The sequence below is a fragment of the Euprymna scolopes genome, chromosome 11 (assembly GCF_053919585.1).
Source record: "Euprymna scolopes isolate OS-2025 chromosome 11, ASM5391958v1, whole genome shotgun sequence".
Taxonomy (NCBI): domain Eukaryota; kingdom Metazoa; phylum Mollusca; class Cephalopoda; order Sepiida; family Sepiolidae; genus Euprymna; species Euprymna scolopes.
In genome coordinates, this window is record NC_136492.1 from 57,875,389 (window position 1) to 57,888,507 (window position 13,119).

Sequence of the window (13,119 nt, forward strand, 5' to 3'; positions counted from 1 at the left end):
ATTAGGTCCTTGCTAATGAAGCCAGAGATTGCTTCTATTGCTGGGTTTGAATCTATCAAATTGTGTTAATCGTGAGACCCTGCACTGATGATCCCGAGAGGATGAAAAACTAGTTTCTGTAGGTATTTAATAATTGTTATCCGCACCGATGAGCTATGATACAGCGAAACAGTACGGTATGTGGATGACTATAATGCTCTTCATCTTGAGTTGAGCATATTGGGAAGCCTATTAAGCGATGCTCTTTATGTAAACACATCGAACTTAGGTCAAAACATCGTTAATTCACTGCTCGCACAGCAGCAGTCGTTTAGCGTAATGGTTAGGAGCCTTGACAGTTGTACCGGCGGTCGGGTTTCGATCGTGGCTTGAGGCAGTTGCCTGTCTAACCGCATTGATGAGCTGTGATACAGCGAAACAGTATTGTATGTGGATAATTATATATATATATATATATACATATATATATATATAATTATTCTATTGTCATAGTTTTCTTCATATAACTCCACTGAAGCTCCGATGTTCGTCAAAAAGTGCTCGATGATAAGCAGAGCAAAATTGTAATATATTTATGCAAACATTATTGGCTACATATGCGCATACATATTTCTGTTGCAACTCGTTTCATATGATTTGTTAAAAAGGACAAACTGCGTATATGTGAAAACATGATTTAAATTTGGTTTAAAAATAAGATTAGACAATAAGACGTAGCTGTTTTAAAGAAGCTGCTGCAGAAACATGTGTGCACGTATGCAGCCATTAATGTTTTTATAAATAAATATACGATATATCAATAAATAAGAATTGGAACAAATACATAAGGGCACTGTCAAGTCTGTGTCAAAGATGATAGGCTCTTTCTATCTGACTACAAAATGTCTCGAACCTTATTACATCTACACATGCGTGACGTATTGTTGCCAAATCTGGGTTGGTGCACAAACCACTAATGTTCACCTCGTAGACATAATCCAAAAACATAACTCTAATCTTATAGGTCCCACACTGTCTATTACGCTTCAACCACCGGCCTATCACAACAATATTTTACAAGTAATTCAATAGCATATACTCTCACGAACCAGCTGCACTGGTGCGCCCTCAACGAAATATCTCTGTTCAATCCGTCAATCAACAAACTTTTACCACTACACTGTAGTGGTCTCCGGGTGCCGGAAAGCGTTTTACTCTAATAGCTTCTGTCCTCGAACTACTTGCCTTTGGAATTCCGCCCCTGCTGTCTTGGTTCCGACTCTACCAACGTGAAGAAATTTAAATGTCATATGGATAAATATCTCGCTAACCCCCCTTCCACTTGGGATACTCTTATAAATCTGACCTCTAATTAGTTTTAGCCTCTAACGACTTAATGGAAATGCGTTTTGTTTGGGACGAATATTAGTAAACAATCGTTTTTGTTCGTATCATAGTGTGAGTTTGAGATTTTTTGTGAAGAGATATATGCTGAATTTGAACTCGTCTTTGCTCAATTAGAAAGACTTTCTCCTGTTTCCGACTCTATGGTCAGTGATATTGAGGCGAAATTTAATGACGTCGCACATTCTTACGCTGGCGCGCCTATTTCGTTTTGTGAAGCAAAATGGCGAAGTGAACATTATTGTACAATCAAAGTACTTCGCCATAATAAATCTTTAGTCATCACAAAACCCGACAAAGGCTCTGGCGTTGTCATAATGGATCACCAGGATTATGTCAATAAAATGATGACTATCCTGGGGGACACCTCTAAATTTTTTTAAATTAGGTCCGGTAGATACTCATGATTTTACTACTTCTATCGAAATCAAGTTCCAAAAACAACTTGTCAAATGGGTCAAAAGTGGTCTTCTTCCCACTTTCATTTCTAATTTAATGCGATCTACTGGTTCTATTCGCCCCCATTTGTATGGTTTGCCATTTGTATGGTTTAAATTAATATATATATATATATATATATATATATATATATATATATATATAGAGAGAGAGAGAGAGAGAGAGAGAGAGAGAGAGAGAGAGAGAGAGACTGGTTCGTTGAATCACCGCTGTGTTTTTATTTTAGACTGCCAAGTGGCTAGAGCTGGGATTAAAACTCGAACGCCTAGTAGTCATTTAGTTCTCCTATCGATTCAACGATGAGTCATTTACAGTAAGTGTAGATTTTTTTAGCTTTTTTATAAACACTGCCGATTGCCAAAAGTACTAATTTGTTTACAGAAAACGCTTCGTAATTCACACACGCACACATACGCGCGCGCGGACACATACACACATACACACAAAACTAGAATACCACAGTTTCTAAACAGAGTCACAGGACTGTATAATAAGTTCATGAAGACGTCGTATTTTGATAAAAAAAAACACACACACACACACACACACAAAACCGGAAGTGTTTCATTTATTATTTCTTAGCTCCCGCTGTGAAGTTTGAGGTCGAAGTGGGTAAAGGGTTCATAACGGCATTGGAAAATACCAGGTTTGCATTCGAGCGAAAAGTCAGGGGATGGGCCGATCGTATCTAATGCCCCTCAATTGCATCCTTGTCAGAATGTGAATGTTTTGGTGTAAAACATTTTAAGTAAATAAACAGCTTTCAACCCTATCTCTCTCGTTCTCTCACGCGCTATTTTTCTATGCAAGTTTCCCCCCTCTCTCTATACCTTACTCACTCATTCTCTTACACTATATATCTCTCGTTCTAAAGAACTTGAATGCAAAACACGGTAACCGACACTTTTCAAATTGCAAATTACATAACGAAAATCGGTGCATTTTAGACACTGCATCAAGTTTTACATGACATGATATCTGTTTAATTTTTCTTTGTTGATAATTACAATAATTTTGTTGATGTTGAGATTTCATTCATTCGTTCTTTTGTTGTTACTTAGCATTAATAAATTAGATCTATCGCGGTTTGTATTCGGGCTATTATTTTATTATGGTTAATATAAATACATCTTATTTATATAACTCACTGTCTGTGCGTTTTTGTGCCGGTCTCTCTCCATTTCTTTAAATTTCTAACGGCTGTGTTCGTTGGGAAATAATACAGAAAAATAAGCATATGTACTTGCATTAAAATCAGAAAAATATTGGAATCGCCTCCCCACTTCGTCAATTTCGATTGAGTTAACTTGACATTTGAGAATTTTTAATGAGCTTTTTTAATGTGCGTCCGAATGTTTTTCTAGATTCTTGACTGTTTAATTTTTCTAAGAATCCAGGTTTTAACTTGTGTCAACTTTGTTTTGCCATTGATGTTGTTGTTTTTTTTTTCTTTCTGAATTTTTTCTTAAGGTTTTCTTGCATTAATTTTCGCCTTAATATTTCATGGTTTCATCTGGCCACTGATCCTGAAATGCTTCTTATCAGAAAAAAGGAGGAGGCGCAAAGTGACAAGACATGGATGCGACGTATAGCAGTAGGCGTATTTAGGGGCCTTGTATCGAAAATGTACATTGAGGGAAGGCATAGGGTTATCTAAGGGGTTATTAAATAATTGTGGCACTTTAAATATGCTAGAGCGGGATTTTTACAAGATTTGGCGGTACGGTATGGAGTACGCTTTTAGGAGTAGGTATTACATGATATGAACTTAATTGATTAGTTTATTAATTAATTAGGGTGCAATGACAGATGATTATTCTAAGCTATACAATTAAAATAAAGAATAAAATATAAAGAAAAACGAATAATAAAAATAAAAATAACACATCCCTTTCTCTTTTGATGAGAAGCATTATGCTTCGAAGTGCTTGGTATTAAATAGCTTTCATAACCCCTACAAACTGTACTGTATTCCTGTATTTCAATTTTCATCCATATGCATCAGTATATATTTTCTACAGACGCCCGGCAATATTTTTCGGACACTTTGAAAAAAGTACTTCAAGCTGGTTACTCGTGCCAAAAACTTTTGAGATTGTAAGCACATAGTTGAAGAGTGAAAACCCACTATTAGTGTAATCATTTTTTTAAATTTGGCTTTGATAATTCTAGTTGTTTTTTTGTGATTTTTGCGAAAACTTGCGCGACACTATTTTTCGGACATAAAAAATCCTATTTTATTAAGAGCTATGTTCATGTATATGTTGCTGGATGCCAATTTTTAGCTTGTACACTTAGCTGTCATCATTAGAATCACTTATCTGTTCTATTCTACTGGCAAAACTATTAAATTCAATGAGGTAAAATGCATTCAAAAGAAGTCGTTTGTTTAGCACGGAAGAAACGGGAAGATGGCCTCAGTATTAGAAGGATCGGCATGAATTTGAAACTGTCGAAATCAACGGTCGAATACATGCTGAAGACAAACTTTGAGCGGAAAAAGAAGAGAGGACGGAAAAGATCAATTGGCAAGAAAACTGAAAGGAGAATGAAGAGGACTGTGACACGGCTTTTGACATCTGGAGAAAAAGTGACAGCAAGAAAAGTGAGAGAGAAATGTGAATTGGATGTAAACGCCCGAACAGTACAAAGAACGCGGCATAGGATTGGTTTGAAGTATGACAAGGCTAAGAAAAAATTAAATAACAAGGAAATCCAAAGGAGCCAGACTTGAGAGTGCTAAAAAGTGGTTAACAAAGCATGTTGAATTTAAGAAGGTTATATTTACTGATGAGAAGCGTTTCAAGTTTGATGGGGCCGATGGATGGCATACTTGGTCGAGAAGGCTGGACCTGTTGTACTGAACAAACGACAGATGGGTGGAGGAGGAGTTATGGTTTGGGTATGATCTTTGCTAATGGAAATATATGGTTGGGGTGGCTGAAAGGACGACAGAACAGCGAAGCTACAAACAGTTGCTGGACGAGAAAGCCCTACCAAGGATAAGAAGAGAGATGGGGAATGATTTCGTTCTACTGCAAGATAATTGCAGCATCCATGTGCCAACACTCATGAAAGAATGGATGGCTAAAGTGAATATGGCTACTTTGGAATGGTCTTCAAAAGGCCCAGATCTAAATTTAATGGAAAATATTTGGGAAATGCTTGCGTAACATGTATATGATGGACCTGAAATAACGAAAGAGGCTCAACTATGAGAACAAATACTAGATGCCAAAAAAAAAAAACAACTAATAGAAACACGAAATGTTATGGTGCATATTTTTGATCATTATGAAGAGAGTTTGATAAAAGTTATTGAGAAGAAATGTGATAGCAACAGTTTTTCAACGATGTCCGAAAAATAATGTCGCGTGTGTTTTGTAAGAAATGATGAAAATTAAATATTTTTTCTTACCTAATCGATTTTCTTCCATTTTTATTACAGGTATTGTCTTTATATGTTTATGCTATTCTATTGAATGAATTCCGCCACTCTATGGTACTCGGAAAGTCGAATACTAAAGTGACCGAAAAATATTGTCGGGTACTAGTATTATAAATATCTTTTCCTCTTGCATATACGTATATAAATATATATGCGTGTGTGCGAATGTATAGATCGATGAGTTGATAGAAAGATAGATAGATAGATAGATAGATAGATAGATAGATAGATAGATCTGTTAGGGATTCTTTTTTTATATATTAATAGATTAGTTGTTTCACCTTGTAAAATCTCAGCAGTGTTGACCGACAACTGAAATGTGATGGCTCCGTTCTCACCTCGTTCAATGTCTAACAACTAAACATTCAAAGATCAACAAATCAGATGTGGCAATAAGAGGTGTAAATTCTGTTTATAATCATTATAAATATTAATAATTAAATCATTTAAGCTTGTTTCAAATTTTGAAGCCTCATCCTTCTTATCTTTGATCGACGTCATATAATGAATTCTTTCAATAACTATGTGTATATTTGAGCAGATGATCACTACAATTTCATGGCTGTGCTTTTTTTTTTGCTATCTTTGTTATTAAGTTAAGGATCGGTAATTGTATTGGGAATCCAGAATTTAGCATCAGTACTTGTATCAAAATCAGAAAAAACATTGGAATCGACCCTTCAACAATATTGATTGAGTTTACTTAACATTTGAGAATTTTTATGAGCTTTTTTTAATGTGCATCCGAATGTTTTTCTGGAACAAAAATTGAATTTTTTAGACGATTTCTCATTGTTTATATTACTTCTATTGATCGGGCTATTGTTCTCATCTTAAGTGTTATTTGTGCTGCAATATGGCCGGATTGTCTTTCGACCGTCTTCAGGCATATTGGTTGTTTGAAAAAGAAAAGAGAAAATCATATATGGAAAGAAAAAGCAACATTCCCCTTTGTGGGATGAGATCAAAATAGCTGGCAGGGATTTAAAGTGGAGAGTCAGGTGATTTTTAGGAGGCAGCATATATGCAAAAAAAAAGAAAAGAAAAATTACTAAGCAGACCAAGCTTAGATTTTAGTAGCATGTGGGAGCCTCTAGTTGTAGAAGGAACAAATATTATATACCCTAAAAATGTTGGTGATTTAAGGGAGATAATTCCCTATCGATCTTTATTAGAGTTGTCCCCACTTTGTCAACCATTTTTTTTATAAATTCGAAACTATAATAATAAAATAGAGACTAACTCACAGAATACGAAAATAGCTACGGAGCCAGTAATTTTACCATTTTCTTTTCCAAACAGCAACAACACACATTCCTGAAGAAAGACGAAGAACAATCTGACTGAAACGTTTTTCTGGATATTTGACTTTTTTTATTTTTCTGAGAATCGAAAGTTTTACTAGTGTTACCGCTGTTTCGCCATTAACCTTCCGTTATTTTTAATAATTTTTTCTTGAGGCTTTTTTGCATTAATTAATCGCCTTGATATTTCATGTTTTTCATCTAGCCACTGATTCTCAATACGGGACATCTGTGTATCAACTTGAATTCGTTCAACTATTCAAAGAAAACACACGTAAGATTTCTTTTATCCGAAATCAACATCAAGTAACATAATCTTTTTACGTATATCTCTATTGCAATTTTGATAACAACTATTCAAAGGTTTTCATATTGAATGCTGAGTTTCAGTTAGCTTGGGAAATTGACTCTTATAGGACTCGATCTGATCTATATAAAATAGTTTTCCTTTATATTACAATTAACGCAGACACACATACACATACATGAGTAACAGCCTGCACATAACATTCATAAACTTGAATTTCTAAGAGCAAAAATAAGTGCCCGCTCTCTGTTTTCATATTTAAGAATGGAATACTCTTGAATATGAAAAATAGACAGCGGGCAATTATTTTTTTAGCCTGAGGAAATCTAGCAAATTAAAACTGTGATAGAAACATGAACGTAATCTGCATCCATGTCATTATATAAAAACTTTTCTTCATATATAACTTGCTCTATTATACATTGAGCACTATTTTCCGCGAGATACAACGGATGTGGATGAAGCCTCTTCTTACACGGCAAAAAGTGTAAACATTACTATATTTAGAAAATATTTAAGATCAGTGAAATATCTGCACCATTGTGTATAGTTGTATAAACATTGTCATTGAGTAATTTGATAGACAGAATCCAACTGAGTGTGCAATTATTTAGCATTATTTTAAATGTAACTAACATTTAAAAATATGAGCATGATACTAAGTATTCATCGTGTTACAGAAAACCAAGTGTCAAGTCGGTTATCTTCATTGAATATCGTCAGTCATGTATAAAAAAAATTATTTTCGTGCCCCCTCCAAAAAAGAATGAAGCTAAATAGCCGAAAAGGGTCAAGGAGGTATGAAAGAACGAGGAGATAGCATTGACCAGACCTCCGCTGTACAAGTGTGAAGAAAACTGGGACTTTGGGGAGGCTTATTGCCACTCAAGGTCCTGTGGAGACCAATGGCCGCTGTTAGTGAGAAATCAATGGTAAGCGGCTGTTGCGATAATGCAAATTCATTTGCAAATGATATCAGGAGGTGGAGAGTACTGGAAAACTGGGGAGACTTGTTGTCACCCAGCTTCTAGAGAACACCACAGGTTTTTCTCGAAAGAGAGATCCTTTATGACCTGTTTGAAAGTTCCTTGTGAACTATTAATAACAATATAATAATAGAAGCACAAGGAACAATTCTGAAAATCTTTGAAAAAAATAGGGAGAAATTGGAATCAAAAGAATAGCTGCAAAGATATAACGAATAACGATAATGAAAACAGCTGAAATATTAAAGAAAACCACTTGAATGCGGAGACTAATACACATTAGACAAATTGCTGCAGAGGCAAAACACGAGGAAGCGTTACATGAAACAGAGGACATTGAAGTTCCATATCTACAAGTTTTCTATCCCCTCACCCCTCCTCTTCCATTGCCCTATCACCGCCCCCATAAGAGTGATGCCAAATAGTCCAGACGGGTCAAGAAGGATAGAAAAACCGAGGAAAGAGTGCTGACAAGACTTCCGCTAGAGAAGTACCAAGAGAAGTGTGACCTTGAGGAAGCTCAAATTCCAGGGCAGACAAATGTCAGCTTCCAGCGAGAAATAAAAGGTAAGCGACTGCTGCGATAACGCATTTATTTGCAAATGTTATCGAAATAGGTGGAGAGTACTGGAAATGTTGGGAGACTCGTTGTCACTCAGCTTCCACGGAACACCACAGGTTTTTTTCAAGGAGAAATATTTGATGACCTAGGTAAGAAGCTCCCTGTGAGCCAATAATAATAATAATAATAATAATAATAATAATAATAATAATAATAATAACGTGGGCCATACAAGTGAAGAGAATCAAGGAAGATTTTTTTTTTTTTTTTTTTTTACATTTTCACCCCAAACAAGGCAAATTGCCACTTTGGTGTAGGGGGCTACTATCAGGGGCAACAACTACTGGGGTACTATGTAGGGATTTGGGCAGCAAGATGTTGGTTCACGTTACACTTGAACTTCTGCACGTCAGTACTGTTGGGTTTGTCGAGGGTTCTCACGTCGTGGGGGCACAAGTGGTTGCAGTTCGTCAGAGCATTCACCACTAAAATACTTGTAGAAAAGGCAGAGGGATGCAACATTTCGTCGATGGGACAGAGGCTGAAGCTTAGATGCCAGTTCAGGGCCTATCAGGTTTGCGACTCTCTTTTGAACCTTGTCAAGGAGCGAGAGACTAGTAGCAGATGCACCAGCCCAGATGTGACAGCAATACTCCATACATGGGCGAATGGTGGCCTTATAGAGGTACAGGATACTTTCGGGTGTTAGTAGTTGTCTAGCACGGTAGAGAGAGCCCACCTTTCTTGCAGCGGCCCTGGCAATGCCTTCAATGTAATTGTTCCAACTCATGTTTCCTGTGAACGTTAAGCAAAGGAGTTTGAAAGATGTACTCTCAGATAAAGAGTCGTTGGCCATTGCTATAGGTGGTAGAGAGGGTTTCTTGTAATTATTGAATGAAACTAGTTTAGTCTTGGCAGCATTGAACGCGACCAACCACTTTTGTTCCCATTCCACCACAGATTGGAGGTCTTCCTCTAGTGTTTCTGCCATTTCTTTAGAAATGTGTTCATTGGTCTTCCTGTCGTGCTTGCCATAGGGTGTAGTGTCATCAGCATATATACCCATCTCAGAGGCAATTTTGTCGGGGAGGTCATTTATGAATATCAGGAACAATAGAGGTCCAAGGATAGAACCCTGGGGCACCCCGCATTTATATCATATTGTTTAGATGTACGACCGTCGAGGACAACCTGTATTTTTCTCTTATCTAAGAAGGATTTAATTATGTTAAGTATTCTACCAGTGATACCGTATGATCTCATTTTCCTGAGGAGACCCTCATGCCATACCCTGTCAAAAGCCTTAGATATATCTAGAGCTACCGCTTGAAAGACCGCTTGAAAGACCGATGGACAGAAAGCACTAACCAGTGAGTGCTATGAGAATTGGGACCTTGGAGGGTGGACTTAATGCCATCCTATTCCCAGCAATGACCAATGGTCGTTACCAATGAGAAATCAATGGTAAACAGCTATTGTAATAACGGAGAATATTTTGCAAAGGGTATTTAAAGAGGGATGAGTACTAGAAATCTGGGGAGACTTGTTGTCACTCAGACTTCAAAGAACACCACAGGTTGCTGGCAGCGAGAAATCTCTGATGACGACGTTTGGGAAAGTTCCTAGTGAGTAATAAGAATATATATGTACGTATATGTATAGTAATTTTTTTATAATTTATTTAGACATTTATAAATTTTTTTTTAATTAAATAAATAAACCTTAATCGTATCCATAAAATTACACTATAATACGGCTCTACCTTTTTTTGAGTACTGTCATATAAAGGGTCATTAGATTCATATCTAGTAAACAATAATACAATATATATATATATATATATATGTGTGTGTGTGTATATATGTGTGTGTGTATGTGCGTTTGTATAATTATTTACTATAATAGTTATTAATTACCTACAAACATTAGTATTTCATCCTTTCGAAATCATCTGTGAAGGGTATAATGATTAACGCCAGTCGATAGATTCGAACCCGGCAACAGCAAGGGCCCAATCTATTCGGCTACCGTTAAATGCGAGAACTGCTGTTGAATTTTAAACATTTATTTTTTAGAATGCTTTTTAACGTCTGTCAGAGCGATCTAATCATTATATGGTGAGCTGCGCATAACAACTAAATTGACCAACTTTTAAATTCAACTGAAAGTGCTCAACGATAAGAAACGAGTTTCTTAAATGAGCTGACATAATTATTTACCTACAGAAACTCTCTCTCTCTATATATATATATATATACATATATATACATATGTATGTATAGTACTTGCATTGCTGTTTTTACTGAGATCAAAGTTCGAACCCTGTCACAGTTAGCCACACTGATGAGCCGCTATAAAGGCGAAACACTTGCCCGTAAATAACTATTTAGAGTTTATAAATATGTGCGTCTGCGTAAACAAGCGGCGTACGTCATTTCCAATTACAAAATAAACTCTTGCGAAACGTTTATCACTAACCTAGTTGTGTTATTGGACTCATAATTTTATAATCAACAACTTTAGCCGCTGTTTATTTGGTCCATCGTCTCGAGAGATGCAAAGGAATTTTAATGAAATCTGCTTGCTTTTTTTTTGTCATCCTTTCTCCCTTATCCCCTTCCGTAGTTCATCGCTATTTGCGTCACGTCGCACCTCGTTATCACCCTTTTAGTCGCCATATTGATGAGATTCTTACTGCAGATAATACGGAAACGAAAACATTCCCGAAGATATCTTAGATTCTCTAAATGAAAGCCTTTTTTTAAACTAATCTCCACGATTTTTTAAAAGTTACTGTTCATTTTATATTTCTTAAAGTACTGGATTTAAAAAAATATTTTGGCTGTTTATGGAATGTTTTAAGCACTTTCTATTAGACTTTGACGATTAAATTAAAAATTCCGGAAATAGTTTACGAAACAACAACTCTTACGTATATTCAGTGATAGGGTCTAGTGTTCTCAATGGTGTGGTTTGCTCGTCATCAGCTCATAATCATAAGACTACACTACAGTGTGATAGTATTGCACATAAATAGCAGTAAAATATATGTTGCTCAAACTATGGTTGTGCTTTAATCTAGAGGGTTTGCTTGTCACCATTAATACTATATGTGAAATGACGAAAGATGTGACGTAATGTAAATAAGGAAAAAAGAGGAAAGATATGAGGAAAATGGTAAATGGATGGTTCTATCAAATCACCACGAAAATAGATATTGGGAACAAGAGATACATGTGGAGTAAGGATGAGTTTTATCCGAGGATAGGCGAATCACTAGGTGGCTCAGAAACCGACCTTAGGAATGCGTGAAAAATATTGAATAATTCGACCTCCTATCTATCCAAGCTTATAGCTACTTGAAAAATGTAATTCAAACCCTAATTCTTTAGAATTGAAGTAGCAAAGACCAAATTTGAAAAAATAACAGGTTTAATAGCAAAGTATGCAATATTTGTTTTTTAATCGGTTTTCTTTTAAAAAGATTTGAAGAAAATGAACGAAATTTAACTTACGCCGATTATAAAAAAATCGATATAAATTCCATAAAATCACTTACCTATAAAAATTACTAATCTATGTGTGGTTTCGTTCTTCATTGTTAAGAATTTATCCATATTTATATTTTAAAATCCATTTAGTTTTTAAACAAAGGAATTTTTAAACGCCTACTTGAAGAAGGCGCTATGACGCAAGAATTTTACGTTTTTATCGAAAACCGGAAGTAGTTTTTTATTGCTTTGAACTACGGATTGACAGAAGGAAGTAAAAACCACACGTTCGCGTTAGTCGTCTATTCTCGTCCGTGAAGAAATATCTGTTCCCATAGATTAAAATAGTCCAAGTTTACTTATAAGATTTTGGCTTAAAAAAAGACACTCGATTTTTTTCTTTTCTCAAAAAATACATAAAGTTTTGATTTATTATATTTTCATTCTTTTTTGTCGAGTGAAATTTTTTGTTTAATATCGAAAAAAAAACCATTGACTGAAATAGAAAAAAATGTAGTCATCGTCCATTACTTACTGGACAATATAAGCAGAACATAAGTTTCCGATTAAAAAAAATTAATGTGGTTTAAAGAAAAGGTTTTACACTTTGGACTTTACAGGTAAATTTCCAAAAAAAAAAAAAAATACTTCTTTTTTGTTTTAATTTACAATATATTATTTATTGATCTTTTATTTACAATTTGTGATATATAAAACTTTGGTACATAAATTAATTATTAAAATTTTAATAGACATTTAAAAATTGGAAGGATGAATTAAAACAAACGTTTGCCTAACATATTATATTCGGTTTATTGGGAGGAGCATAAACATTCAACTTGACCCTGAAAATATCGTAAAAATTAAAGCAATAGAAAAATTTTGATAGAGTTTTAAAGTTTAAAAATTGAAAAAAATTAACTCGTAAAATTCAATTGATTTCATTACGTAAAAAATGGTTGCATGAAGGCGCGCCGATACTTTGTAAACACTGTTTTTTTTTTAAATAAAAAAAAAAAATAATTCTATTATTTTTTAAACAACTTTAATAGTTTATTTTGGAAGCATATTCCATAAAGAAAATAAACAACCCGCGTTTAAAAGAGAAATTACGAGTTTTTTTTTTTTTAAATATTTTATTCGTAGTTTCGTGTTAGGGGTGTCAAAAGTTCCTCCAAA